A 15,244-nucleotide genomic window follows, 5' to 3' on the forward strand; every position below is an offset into this window, starting at 1 on the left:
TTAACAAGTCACATTTCTTATAAATCTTATCCATATAAAGTAATAAAGTCGCCAGACCTTCTTCTGAGTCTAATTCTTCCAACTCCAGCTCAGAAAGCACTTTGTTTCGGATTTTACTGCCATATGGTAAAGAAAGAGCCAATGCCATACCTTGTTTTCTCTTTCCTAAAGCAGTCACCTTAGTCCACATAACTACTGCACTTCTCCATTGGTCGTATGATTCCCTTTCAGAAAATAAGGGAGGAGTCATATCCAGCCATCTTCGTCCTGGGTTCAGCCATATCTCCCCTTTTTGTTTTTGTTTTTTTCACTCCTTAGTTTGATCTGGAAAAATCGTATCTTTTAACCCTTCACATTTACACAGCAACCATCCTCTGTTACCAATTGTTAGACATATTAAATGCTGTGGTATGAAGAGGCAAAAGTTCTGCTCCTTTTTCACAAACACACTTTTATTTGGTGCAACTGACTCTGCACAGAACTCTACACATCAGCAGATCCAGAGGCCACCTGAAGCCCCTTTACATATCAGTGTCAATCATTGAACACTTAACATAAATGAGACAATCATTGAACACTTAACATAAATGAGACAACTAATTGCAATGTCTCTTAACCCATTACTTAACACACAGCACCTCCTGCTTTTGCTTCACCCAACTCAGGACCTTCTCCTTTACGCAGTACCTACGGAAACAAGTACTCACAGCTCCTGGCAGTTCATTTGCCTTTGGTTTAGGCCTGGACGCCCTATGAGCCCGATCCAGTTGATACCAGGAGGGATCTTCCCCCTCCCCCAACAGCGTCGCCAACATCCTGGCAAAATACTCCGTCGGCCTCGGGCCCTCCACCCCTTCGGGCAGGCCCACGATCCTCAGATATTGCCTCCTAGATCTGTTTTCCAGGTCCTCCACTTTGGCTCACAGACCCTTGTTGGCCTCCACCACCTTCTGCAGCTCCTCACCCATTGAGGTGAGCTGATCACTGTGTTGCGACAAGGCCTCTTCCACTCCCTTCAATTTCTCACCCTGCTCCCGCACCTCGGCCGATGTCCTCGACACCACCGCCTTCACCGGGGCAATCACCTCCTCCACCAATACCTTCAATACTGCCACCATCTCCTTGCTCATCACCTCTATGTGTTTTACGAACAGATTTTCGAGTTCCAAAGCCATCACATCTGTCATCCTTTCTGCGTGAACAGTGCGGCCCCACCCAGCGACCCCACCTCCGTCATCTTTCCAGTTGCCGAGCCGACCCTTCCACTGAACGGCGAACCATCACTCTCCCCCTTCTTCACGGCAGCTTTCCTTTGGGTTTTGGACATGTTTCTTCCTTATGTCTTCCTGCATTTATTAAATGGAAAATTATCCCTGGGACCGGGCATTAAATTCTAAAAAATCAAGCCTCGAGCAGCTGCGACTTCCGCCTACATGCCGCCACCGGAAGTCCCTGTGTCTACCTCTTAAAGGTGGCATCAAGCCTGGCTGGTGTTTTGTTATGCTCTTGACGTAGCATAAGCTGCTTCCTTGATGTGCACTCTGACAAAGGAAGGTTCAGACTTGGAGATAGCTTTAACACATTTATTACTGTTAACAATTCTCCTACTTGGGTTCGACTCTCCTGTTAATCCTGCTATAGCTACTCAGACTAACCAGTCTGCTACAATCCACGTGGTGGGTGTGATATGTTGAATCAACCCTGTGTACTCACTGAGTGTCTCCCCTGGAAAGAGGCTGAGCATGTGTGCTGTGTCCTTTTATATGGGTTGGTGTAATGCCCTCCTGTGGTAGTGTCACTTCTGTGTGTGTCTTGAATGCCCATTGGTCGTGTCTTATCTTACTGGCCTATTGGTTGAATGTCTGTGTGTCATGTCTCTGGTGCTCCCTCTAGTGTCTATCTAGTCTACGTGTATTTACATTAACCCTTTGTGTATTTACAGTGATGCATATCACCACATTCCCCCTTTCATCTCTCCTTTATTCGTGTTGTATATTTTCTGTACAGTATTAAAGAAAATTGAACAAAAACAGGTATATAAGTGATCCTATGTACAAGTTATGATGACTGTGATGACTATACAATAGTACACAAGACCAAACAATAGTTGCAATGACTTTGAGGATAAGACAAAACAAAATAAAAGTTATGAGTCCAATAGTTCATGAATTTATATGGTCTGGTATAGAAGTGTCAATGGTGACGTTGTCATTCCCTTGTGAACGTCATCAGTGACCTGGCGTTTGGTCATCAGGAGGTGTTCAAATCACTTCATTGACTGATTTGGAGTCTGTGTCTTTTTTTTTCGATGCTTATGGTAGCAATTCTTGATGCCATCTGTCCTGAACGCCAGGTTGCCTGTTGGTAGTGCAGCAAACGTGAATTGGTAAGATGCATCGTCCTGACATGGTATGTCATTGTACTGAGCTGAGCAGCAACAGTGTCCCTCATTTGCAGAGTTGTACCATGTCGTACCAGTCGTAGTTCCATTGTTGTTGCTTTGTCGTGCTTGTTGTCGATGTTGTTGCCTTTGGTACGCTTCTTGCTATTGTCTTTGATGTTGTTGTTGTGTTGGTTGGTTTTGTTGTCGTGTTTGTTGCGCTCAAGGACCACACTCTGTGGATAATACGAGTCCTTCACACAGTTACTCGTGTCAGCATCCTCTGTGGCATCTGCTGTTTCCTTGAGCGTGCCGTCACTGAGTATGCGGCGCTCCCCGTCTGGAGTCATATCCGGCTTACTTGAATCAGCTTTGGCTTGTCGATGCTCCCCTGAGTCAGTTTTGGCTTGTGCTTGCTCCCCGTCTGGAGCCCTTTCTGAATCAGCTTTGTTTTCTTGACGCTCCCCAGCCGGAGTCATTGCAGGTTCACTTGAGTCAGCTGAGGTTTCTTGATGCTCCACGTCCAGAGTCAAAACATTCAGGAATGCATTTGCCTGTGGAGAGGTTCAAGAGGATGAGGATTGAAGTAACGTGGTGTCACCGGGGTCACCAGTAGTCTCACTGTGATAGTTCAACTTATGCCGGCGGGACTGGCATAGAACCAGCGGGACTTCGGCCCATCGCGGGACTGAGAATCACCAGGGGGGGCCCGACTGGTGCCGGAGAATTCGGCGGCCGCTGGGGACAGGATTTACGCTGCCCCCCGGCGATTCTCCGACCCGGCGGGGGTTCGGAGAATCCTGCCCCAGATTTCTGTTCCTACTGTGCCAGAGTTCCTGGAGACCCAGAAAAGGAAGAGTTGAACTGCGGAGTCTGACTCCATAGGTAGTAAATGGTCTGGAGAGGTTATAACATTTTTAATATGTCTTCCAAAATCTCCCTTTGTCTCATGTTGTTTCTTCCAATCTCACCCTCTCTGCTTAATTTGAATTCCTCCATTTCCTCTATGGTTTTCATTTTGTTTCACTTTCCTCTACTGTGGTTGATAGACTAGTTCTAATCCTTCACCGAGGTCCCAGATGCCCTCTTGCCCTGTCATGCTATTGTCAGTTTGCACTTCCAAACTTTATTGACTTGAGGCGAGGCGAGGATGGGATGGGGGAATCCAGCTCATGTTGTTTAACAAAGGTGCCATTCCCCAACAGATTCTCGACCACAGCAACTTCAAATTTGTGTCAATAGCAACTGAAAACTAAGAAGTATCAAAGTACCATTGAAGTACACTGTGTCAGACAGAAGTGACCTTTGTGGACTTTCTGCAATAAGAATTTGTGATGATTGGTTTCAGGTGGTTTATAATAAAGGTAACTCCTTAATTGCAATCTAATTGGCAAGTTTGAGAAATTGGCACCGTTTTGAATAGCAGGCGATCTTTCGTTCGGTAAAGAGACCAATGTCCATATGATGAAAAGACAAGCGAATCTACAGTGTGACCTGTTTCCATTTTGTCCAAATGAATCATTGTTAGTCTATCCTTCAACAGTTGGTGGTTTCAAAAGTGCCTGAATTAGCAGGCAGTAGTACAGTTCTAAATTCAGGTCTACCACAGAATGCCCACTTGAATGCCCGTGAACTTATGTATGTAGTGACTGTGCAACAAAATACAGCCAGTATAGTTTCTTTTTCCTAGGCATGTTTTATTTCCGACTTCAATGCTTGACGTAGGTGTGATATACACAGGTCTGCACAAGTATATGTGGAACAGCCTGGCACCATCTGCAGCATGTTCTGTTAACCCAATCTTTCTTTTAAGAAGTGTTGAGGCAAAGGTGATTGACATATCACTCATTTCATATCTCCACACCTTTATTTAAGAACCTGGCAAGTTTTGTCTTGCGTAAAGATACAGATTACAATTCAGGTTCTTTCACAAGTGAGTATTGTACATGGATTATGGGATGTGTTCAAAGGCTAATGGGAGCAACATTGAAAATGATTTATTTGTGCCCATAGAAATGGGTGTTTCTTTGTATTATTTACTTAAACAGGGATAGAAGGAATTAACACAGAAATCTTCAAAAGGCAGGACTCAACTATACAGGACACCACCTGAATCAAAAAGTTAAGGTTTGAGTTTGAGGCGGCACGGTGGTTAGCATTGTTGCCTCACAGTACTCGGGACCTGGGTTCGATTCCAACCTCGGGTGACTGTAGAGTTTGCACATTCTCTCCTTGCCTGCGTGGGTTTTCTCTGGGTGCTTCAGTTTCTTCCCACAGTCCAAAAATGTGCAGGATTGGTGGATTGGCTATGCTAAATTGTCCCTAAATGTCCAAACATTAGGTGGGATTACAGGGATAGGGTGGGGATTGGGTCTGTGTAGGGTGGGCTTTCAAATGGTCGGTGCAGACTCAATGGGCTGAATGGCCTCCTTCTGCACTGTAGGATTCTATTCTATTCTAACTTTAATTTCTACTGGAATTTAATTTCCTCTGCTTATGGTTGCTGGTTTCATGGAGAATTTTAATTTAGAAAATTAACAAGCTATAATATCCAGTTGGGGTTTTAACAGAGTGGAACTTAAATCCCTTTTGAGATTAAATATTTTTACATGTCTCACAAATTTGATTGAGTTTTTTGAAGGGGTCACCAAGAAGGTAGATGAGGGCAGTGCAGTTGATATTGTCTACATGGACTTTAGCAAGGCCTTTGACAAGGTACCGCATGGTAGGTTGTTGCATAAGGTTAAATCTCAAGATTCAGGGTGAGGTAGCCAATTGGATACAAAATTGGCTTGACGACAGAAGATAAAGGGTGGGTGTAGAGAATTGTTTTTCTGGAGACCTGTGACCAGCTGTGTGCCACGGAGATTTTTTGGTTTGTTGTGCTGGGTTTGTTATTTATATTAATGATTTGAATGAGAATTTAGGAGGCATGGTTAGTAAGCTTGCAGATGACACCAAGATTGGTGGCATAGTGGACAGAGAAGAAGGTTATCTAGGGTTACAACGGGATCTTGATTAATTAGGCCAGTGGGCCAATGAATGGCAGATGGAGTTTAATTTAGCTAAATGTGAGGTGATGCATTTTGGTAGTACAAATAGGGGCACGATCTACTCAGTTAATGATAGGATGTTGGTAGAATTATAGAACAAAGAGATCTTGGAATACAGGTTCAGAGCTCCTTGAAAGTGGAGTCACAGGTGGACAGGATGGTGAAGAAGGCATTCGGCATGCATGGTTTCATTGGTCAGAATATTGAATACAGGAATTGGGACGTCTTGCTGAAACTGCACAAGACATTAGTAAGGCCACACTTGGAATACTGTGTACAGTTCTGCTCACCCTATTATAGAAAGGATATTATTAAGGTAGAAAGAATGCAGAAAAGATTTACTGAGATGCTGCCAGGACTTGATGGTTTGAGATATAAGAAGAGGCTGGATAGACTGGGACTTTTCCCTGGAGCGTAGGAGGCTTAGGGGTGATCTTATAGCAGTCTATAAAATAATGAGGGGGATAGATAAAGTAGATAGTAAACATCTTTTCCCAAAGGTAGGGATTTCTAAAACTAGAGGGCGTAGGTTTACGGGGAGAGATACAAAAAGGTTCAAAGAGGCAATTTTTTCACACAGAGGGTGGTGAGTGTCTAGAATGAGCTGCCAGAGGCAGTGGTAGAGGCGGGTACAATTTGGTCTTTTAAAAAGCATTTAGACAGTTATATGGGAAAGATGGGTATAGAGGGATATGGGCCAAATGCGGGCAATTGGCACTAGCTTAGTGGTAAAATCAGAGTGGCATGGACAAGTTGGGCCGAACCTCTGTGAGGATAACACTTGTGGGCAAGGATTGAATTAATTGATTTGATTCTCCTTAACGTGCACAACAGAGAGTTTGAATGTTAGATATAGCCTGTAATTATAGCGATTTCACTTTCTTGGTTACAAACCAGTTGTATCATTTTGGGTAAATGTATTCTATAAAGACTTGGATTGTACTAATTTTTACCCTGATCGAGGGTAATATTTGAAAAGCAGAATACATTGATGTTATTTAGAACTTGCTGAATCTTCAGCATGAAATAAGTGGAGTAGTTTTAGTTCCATGTCAAGTTGGTGACTGATGAAAAGCCTCTTTTAGTTAGGTAGATCTTTTATGCTGCAGTGCATCACTTCAGAATAAACCTCATGTTGTAATATTTTATGCTATACCTGCTGGGTACAGTAATATCACATCAGAACATGTGCCCTGAGGTTTTTTGATGCAATGAGTATTTTAATTTATGTCAGTTTGAATGTTTTTTATTCTTTCACGGGATGTGAGCATTGCTGTCAAGGCCTCTATCTGTTGCCCATTCCTAGTTGCCTTTGAGAAGGTAGTGGTGAGCCACCTTTGGTGTAGGTACATTCACAGTGCTGTTTGGAAGAGTGTTCCAGGATTTTGACCCTGTGAAAGGACACTGATAGAATTTCAAGATAGATGGTGTGTGACTTTGAAAAGAAACTTCGATGTGGTGGTGTTCCCACACATCTGCTCCCTTGCTCAGGTATTTTCCTGTCGTTGCATCCAGATTTGTCTGCTTTCCAGATGATGTGGGGAATAGACTTGAATGGGTCCTAGTTATGCCTCCTTCTGTGGGGTATGTGGAGCATTAATTGTTCCTCTGCTACTCTGGCCCTCCCCCAATTCTTTTACTGGTATATTGCGACCGTACAGGTGCCATATCCCGCTCTTACTCCAGAACCGGAAAATTTCATTAACTTTGCTTCCAATTTTCACCCTTCTCTCCTTTCACATGGTCCATCTCCGACAGTTCCCTTCCTTCCTTGACTTCTCTGTCTCCATTTCTGGGGTAGACTGTCTACTAATATTCATAGTAAGCCCACCAGCTACATTGACTACCTCAACAACACTTCATCATACCCTACCTCCTGTCAGGACTCCACTCCCATTCTCTCAGTTTCACCATCTCTGTTATGATGTAATCTACAACAGCTCTTCTGATACATGTGAGGATACCACTCTTCCCCACCCACTGTAGTTGACAGGGCCCTCAATCGTGTCAGATCCATTTCTCGCCCTTCTGTTCTTACCCCTTCCTCCCAGGACTGCAATAATGTTCCCTTTTTCTTCACTTTCCACCCCACCAGGCTGCATATTCAAAGTATCACCTTCCTCCATTTCTGGCATGATGCCACCAACAAACACATCTTCCCTTCACTCCCCTGTCAGCATTCCAAAGGGACGGTTCTCCCTGTGACACGTTGGTCCATTCCTCAATCACCCCCAATACCTCGTCCCTTTCCCATGCAATCACGAGTTGTGACACCTGCCCTTTTACATCTTCTCCCCATTCAGGGTCCCCAACACTCTTACAGGTGTAGCAGTGATTTACATATACTTTTAATTCAGCAAGCGTTATTCACTGCCCACAATGGACTCTAATCTACATTGAGAAGACCAAATAGGGATTGGGGTGCATCGTTTTACTGAAAACCTCCAGACAGGCCGTAGTCATTATCCCGAGCTTCTGGTTGTTTACCATTTCATTCACCGCCGTACTCTCACACTCCCATTTCTGTCCTCGGCCTACTGCAGTGTTCCAGTGAAGCTCAACATACACTATAGGAACACCACTTCATCTTTCATTTAAACACTTTTCTGTACTTAACATTGAGATTAGAATTGCTGAACTTAGGACTGTGAACCCAGTTCCCAATTTTGATTCATTTTTTTTCTGCCATGTAACCATCCTAATCTTGTTATTTGTTTTTGCTTGCAGACCAAGCTACTCATTCCGCCATTGACTCTCGATCTAGACCAATGCTTTGTTTCTTTACTACAACCATTGCCACTCCATTTGCCTTTTGTTCCATGGCAGCTTTGTCAAGTAATCACTCCTTTCCCTTTCCTAGAGCTTCCCTTTTGTTCTTTCTATCCACCCCAACGTCGCTATTGTCCTCCAGTTCTGAAGAAGAGTCATTTGATTCCAAGCGTTAACTGTTTTCTCTCCATCAATGCTGCCACAACAGCTGAGTATTTCCAGCACTTTCCTGTTTATATATTATATATTTCTCTTCCTTCATTGGTTAATGAAAATCCCGGAACACACTACCTAATAACACTTCAGTCCATGGAGTGAAGGCCATCGCCGTGCCGAGGATATCTCCGGATGGACGCTGAAATGCTGGCCGTAGCCATGATGTGCTTGCATCAAGAATCAAAAACCTATCTAAGTAGTCAACTAAGTTTAATACATCTGAATGAAATACATAAGTTCTTAAATTTTAAGTCGGGCATTTACTGTACCTCATTTGCCAAACAAATTTTAATTGTTTGTAAAAGTAGTGAAAAGTAGCAATTATAATTCAGAGGTTTAAAGAATGCCCTTTTTTTTTCCTAAGTCACATTCAAATGATTCATTTATTCATACAAAGATCCAAGCTATTCGTATTCTAGCATATTCATGGTTGCATTTATGAAATGTCATTGCAGTACAATTGGCTGACTTGTGATGACATGAACGGAATAGCTATAATAAGAATTGTTTCAGTGGCTAGGAATGATTTTAAATTGTCATTGAAATGGATTGCTCTTGGGTGGGTGTCACTCAATAATTACAGGTAAAGCTGGAATATTGTACTGTATAGCCTATTATAGGTGCAAGTGTTTCCATGGGGTAAAGCTCTTAAACACTTGAATGAGTTGCGATTGCTTTGTGATTATTATTGTCCAACATTTATTTTTGCATTCAATCTGTGATTTAGAACATAGAACATAGAACAGTACAGCACAGAACAGGCCCTTCGGCCCTCGATGTTGTCCCGTATACCCATAAACCAACAATTCCCCCATTAACCTTACACTACGGGCAATTTAGCATGGCCAATCCACCTAACCCGCACATCTTTGGACTGTGGGAGGAAACCGGAGCACCCGGAGGAAACCCACGCACACACGGGGAGGACGTGCAGACTCCACACAGACAGTGACCCAGCCGGGAATCGAACCTGGGACCCTGGAGCTGTGAAGCATTGATGCTAACCACCATGCTACCGTGAGGCCCCCATTTGAGAGTCATGTTGGTTTATTGGCAATATCTCAAACTGCAAATATGGAAATCGTCTGAGTGCAGGCATCAAATGTAGCAACTTGTTATTGTTATTCAATTTTCTCTCCATCCCTCCAGAAGATGATGACTTTTGTGTGCCAACTCCTTTACATCATCCATATGTGGGGTTATACAGAATCAGCAATTATTGTTTGTCCATAGAGGATACCATAGTTGAGCCTAATTATCAGATCACACAACTATACTTTCAATGAGCCTGTATAACTCGGAGCACTCTTGAACCTTTTCTTCTCTCATCCTGTCCCAGCAGTCTTCCTCCTCCTCCTCAGACTCTGCTTCAATACTGTACATAGCAGTTCCTAGGCCTCCACCCAATCTAGGTTTGAAGCCTGTGGGATGCAATTCTAGCAGCTCTTTAAGTATAAAGTAACTACTTATTGATTAATGGGTTTGGCTAATGGATGTGTCCTTTCCTTTTTATGTAAATATGTGATGTATCCAAACACAAAGTGCTGGTAGTTTCAATTTCCCCTCAGTCTGTGCCCTATTTTGCTGCAAAGCATTGTATAAACCAGGGGTGGGCAAACTTTTCCGTGCAAGGGCCACATTCAGAAATTCACAATTTTAAAGGGCCGCATAGTATATTAAGCAAAATAATTACTTCACCCGGTTATGGTTCTGGGCGCCTCATATGGAACATAGAACAGTACAGCACAGAACAGGCCCTTCGGCCCTCGACGTTGTGCCAAGCAATGATCACCCTACTCAAGTCAACGTATCCACCCTATACCAGTAAGTAACCCCCCCCATTAACCTTAAAAAAAATTTTTAAAAAAAATTTTTTTTTTTAATGACTTGGTGGGCCGCACAAAGACCTTTGGCGGCCCGCGGGCCGTAGTTTGCCCACCCCTGGTATAAACGTTACTGAAGTAATCCAAAGACTTTCTGGATTCTTGAAAGGCCTTGGTAAGTAATATTGTTTTTAATATTCCTTTTGGCATCAATCCGATTGATTGAAATATGCAACATCTAAATGGAAGCGACAGTAGACCTAAGATATTCAATTATCAAGTGGAAATTATCAATTTATTTTTCTATTTTCAAGAATCTTTTCTTGAGCAAATAATTTCTTTTGTAAGAAATCAAGCAAGTGTACTACTTCCAAACAGTTAGCACCTGTCCTCGACAAAGATTTCCTCAGTCTCACCATCAACATGAGATCTTGTTTGGCCAACATCGCCTTCTTCACCCGCGGAGACTTTCCCACCCAGACAAAGCTCATGATCAGCCCGTTAACTCTTTTGAAGAAGGACTGTGGGATAAAGATTGGGAGGCACTGAAAAATAAACAAAAATCGAGGGAGGATTGTCATCTTTACAGTCTGCACCCTCCCTGCCAGCGACAGCGGGAGTGCATCCCATCTCCGAAACTCTCCCTTCATTTGCTCCACCACCCTGGCCAAATTTAACTTATACCCAGTCTCGTGCACCTGGATTCCCAAATACCGGAAATTTTCCTCAACTAGCCTAAACGGTAGCCCTCTCAATCTGTTCTCCTGGCCCCTTGCCTGGACCACAAACATTTCACTTTTGACCGTATTTAATTTGTATCCTGAGAACTGGCCGAACTCCCTCAGCATTCCCAGTATAGTTCCCATCCCGGCCACTGGGTCCGACACGTACAGGAGCAGGTCGTCTGCATAAAGAGAAACACTGTGTTCAACCCCGCCCCTCACCATCCCCTTCCAACCCTCTGCGGCTCTCAGCGCCATCACCAGCGGCTCTATGGCCAGCGCAAACAGCAGCGGGGAGAGCGGGCAGCCCTGCCTGGTCCCTCGGTACAACCTAAAGTACTCCGACACTTCTCTGTTGGTCCTGACGCTGGCCCTCGGGGCCTGATATAATAATTTGATCCAATCCACCAATCCCTCCCCGAACCCAAACCGTCCGAGCACCTCCCATAGATAGTCCCACTCCACCCGATCAAAGGTCCATTGCCACCACTACCTCCACCTCTCTACCTGCTGGGGGCATCATTATCACATTGAGCAATCTCCTCAGATTGGCCGCCAGCTGCCTACCTTTCACGAACCCCGTTTGATCCTCCCCAATCACCTCCGGTACACAGTCCTCCATTCTATCCGCCAGTACCTTTGCCAGGAGCTTGGCGTCTACATTAATCAGGGAGATTGGCCTGTAGGACCCGCACACCTCCGGGTCTTTACCCCGCTTCAATATCAGAGATATGGTGGCTTGTGACATTGTCGGCGGCAGGGTCCCTCTGTCCCTTGCCTCATTGAAAACCCTCGCCAAGACCGGGCCCACCAGCTCAGAGAACTTCCTATAAAACTCTACTGGGTATCCATCCGGCCCCGGGGACTTCCCCGACTGCATGTCCTTTAGGCCCCCCAATACCTCCTCTACTCTAATCGGGGCCCCCAGCTCTTCCACTCGCCCCCCCCCAACTGTTGGGAATGTTAACCCGTCCAGAAACCTTTTCATCCCCTCCGGTTCTTCCGGCGGCTCCGAAGTATACAGCTTACGATAGAAGTCCCGGAATACCCTATTCAATTCTGCCGGATCCTCCACTTTGCGCCCCCCCCCCCTCGTCCCTCACTCTACCTATTTCCCTGGCCGCCTCCCTCCTCCTGAGTTGCTGCGCTAACAGTCTGCTAGCCTTTTCCCCATACTCGTACACCACTCCCCTCGCCTTCCTAAGCTGTTCCACGGCCCTGCTCGTGGATAGTGCCCCCAGTTCCGCCTGTAGCCTCTGCCTCTCCCTGAGTAAAACCTCCCCCGGGGACTCCGCGTGCTCTTCATCTATCCGACCCATTTCCCTGACCAATCTATCCATCTCTGCCCGGTCTGCCTTGGCTCTGTGGGCCCCAATTGAAATCAGCTCCCCCCACACTACTGCCTTTAGCGCCTCCCACACGGTCGCCGCTGAGACCTCCCCAGTATCATTCACCTGCAGGTAATTTTTTATACATTTCCGAAGCCTCTCGCAGATCCCCTCCTCCGACAGCAGTCCCACATCTAGCCTCCATTGCGGGCGTTGATAACTCGCTCCCCCGAACTGCAGGTCCACCCAATGCGGGGCATGGTCTGAAATGGTAATTGCTGAGTATTCCGTGTTCTTTACCTCCCCCATACAGTCCCTGCTTAGTACAAAGAAATCTATCCTGGAATATACTTTATGGACGTGCGAGTAAAACGAGTAGGCCCTTCCTGTTGGCTGTCCCTCTCTCCAGGGGTCCACTGCCCCCATTTGCTCCATAAACCCTTTCAACTCCCTTGCCATTGCTGAGAGTCTACCCGTTCTGGGACACGACCGATCCAAAGTCGGGTCAAGGACCATGTTAAAGTCCCCTCCCATTATTAGCCTGCAAGAATCCAAGTCCGGGATCTTCCCCAGCACTCTTTTAATGAAGTCCACGTCATCCCAGTTCGGGGCATATATATTCACCAGCACCACTCTTCTCCCCTCCAGTCTGCCCCGTACCATCAGGTATCTGCCCCCCCTGTCTGCGGATATGCCCTCTGCCTCAAATTGCACGCGCTTGTTGATCATGATTGCCACCCCTCTGGACTTCGAGTCCAAGTCCGAGTGGAAGACCTGGCTAATCCAGCCCTTCCTTAGCCTGGTCTGGTCTGACACTTTCAGATGTGTCTCCTGCAACATAATTACGTCCGCCCTCAGGGCCCGCAAGTGTGCGAACACCTCTTAACCGGCCCATTCAGTCCCTTGACGTTCCAGGTGATCAGCCTGGTCGGGGGGCACATCCCACCCCCCCCCACCCCGCCGGTCAGCCATAGCCTTTCTCGGGCCGGCCCCTGACCCGTGCGTCGCGCCATTCCTGGCCCGCCCTTTGGCTGCCTCCACCCTCGACCTCCTTTCCAGTGCCTATTTCAAGTCCCTCTCCCGTCAGCAGAACAACCCCCCCCTCCCCTAACCCCATCCCCCGATACCCCCACCCCTGCCATCTACTGGCTGTAACTTCCCCCCCCATCTGACTTCCTTCACTAGCCAATCTGCTAGCCCGGTGACTCAACACTCCGGCGCCTTCCTGTCCCATTTCCCTTGTTTCCCAGTCCTCCTCCCCACCCACTGGGGCAAGCCGGCTCCAGTGTCTTCCGCGAGCTGCACAAAAAGCCCAAACAGGAAAAAAAAAAGAAAAAACCACAGAAAAAAGAGAAAAAGCACATAAATGTCCATGAACAAAGGAAAGAGTCTCAAATGTTCCGCTTGGCCCCTTTGGCCCAGCAAACCGCTGTGCAGCAGTCCAGGCACATTTGGCGTTCCTTCCCACAAAAATCCTCGGGCCCTAACTCGCGTCCTTGGGGCCTCCTTTCGGGACCAGCCCCAGGTCCCTCACAAAATCCATCGCTTCTTCGGGCTCGGAGAAGTAGTGGTGTTGACCCTGGTGCGTGACCCATAGCCGAGCTGGGAACAGCAGACCAACCTTCACGTGCTTCTTGAACAGCACCTCCTTGACATTCTTAAAGGCTGCTCGCCGCCGAGCCACTTCCTGGCTTAGGTCCTGATAAATGCGGAGAACACTGTTGTTCCACGTGCTGCTCCTGGCGCTCTTTGCCCACTGCAGCACCCGCTCCTTGTCCACGAACCTGTGGACCCTAATCACCATCGGGCGGGGGGGGTCCGCCCGGCCGCCCCTGCCTTGCCTGCACTCTGTGTGCCCCCTCCAGCTCCAGCGGTCGCGGAAAGGCTTCGGCCCCCATCAGCTGCTTCAGCAGGTCTGCTACAAACGCTGCAGCATCAGCTCCCTCCGCCCCCTCCGGGAGGCCGACCATCCTCAGATTGTTCCTGCGGACTCTATTCTCCAGCTCCTCCACTCTGTCCAGCAGTCTTCTCTGCCGCTCTTTCAGGCCGTCCACTTCTAGCGCTGCAACCTTTTGCGCATCCGCCTGCTCCTCCACCGCCTCTCCCAGCTCCTTAACTTTAACATCCTGGGCGTCCAGCCTCTGGTTCAGCTGATCCACCGCTTTCTGGATTGGGTCCAAGCTGTCCCGCTTCAGCGCTTCAAAACTGGACTTCATTACCTGGAGCATGTTATCCAGCGCCAGCTGGATTGCTGAGTCCGGGGTCCGTGTGTCCGCCATCTTAGGTCCCAGGTAATTTTCTTCAGGTCCTTGTCTCTGTCCCTTTTTCTCCTTCTTCTTCTGCCTTCTGGAATCCCGCTGTTCCATGTGCCGCAGCCCGCTCCTCAGCGCCTTCGCTGCCGCTTTCCTTCGCCCAGCTCCTTAAATTTTACCTCCTGGGCATCTGAAGTGGGTCCAAGCTGTCCCTCCTCAGCAACTCCAAACTTTTTTTTCCCTTTGTCCTGGAGGAAGGAAGGTCCGTGGGTCCGCCATCTTACCCTTCAGGTCAGTTTCCTCCTTGCCTCCGTCTCTCTCTCTTTCTTCCTCACCTGCTGGCCTCCCACACTTCCATCTGCTGCAGCCCGCACTCCTCTTCTTTCACAGCAGCCTTTCTGCCGGCCCCGTGGTCCCGCTATCGCGGGGAATCAGCTGTTCAGCCCGGCCGGAGTGAGAGCCCACCGAATGTGCGGCTCACTCGGACATCGCCGCCACCGGAAGTCTCCTATGTTCTATGTTCTAGCAGTGCTATTTGGTACCCATCCTGAATTTGAGCTTCTGTACTAAAACCAATTTTAAAGTTAAATGTTTTTTCATTAGTACTTTAATCTCGCATTGAAAGCAAATGTGCAATCACTGGCCTCCCTGTCTGAGGCTATCCAGACGTAAAATTTAATTACTGTTACATCAGATTCTGT

This window comes from Scyliorhinus canicula, chromosome 18 (genome assembly GCF_902713615.1).
Source record: "Scyliorhinus canicula chromosome 18, sScyCan1.1, whole genome shotgun sequence".
NCBI lineage: Eukaryota > Metazoa > Chordata > Chondrichthyes > Carcharhiniformes > Scyliorhinidae > Scyliorhinus > Scyliorhinus canicula.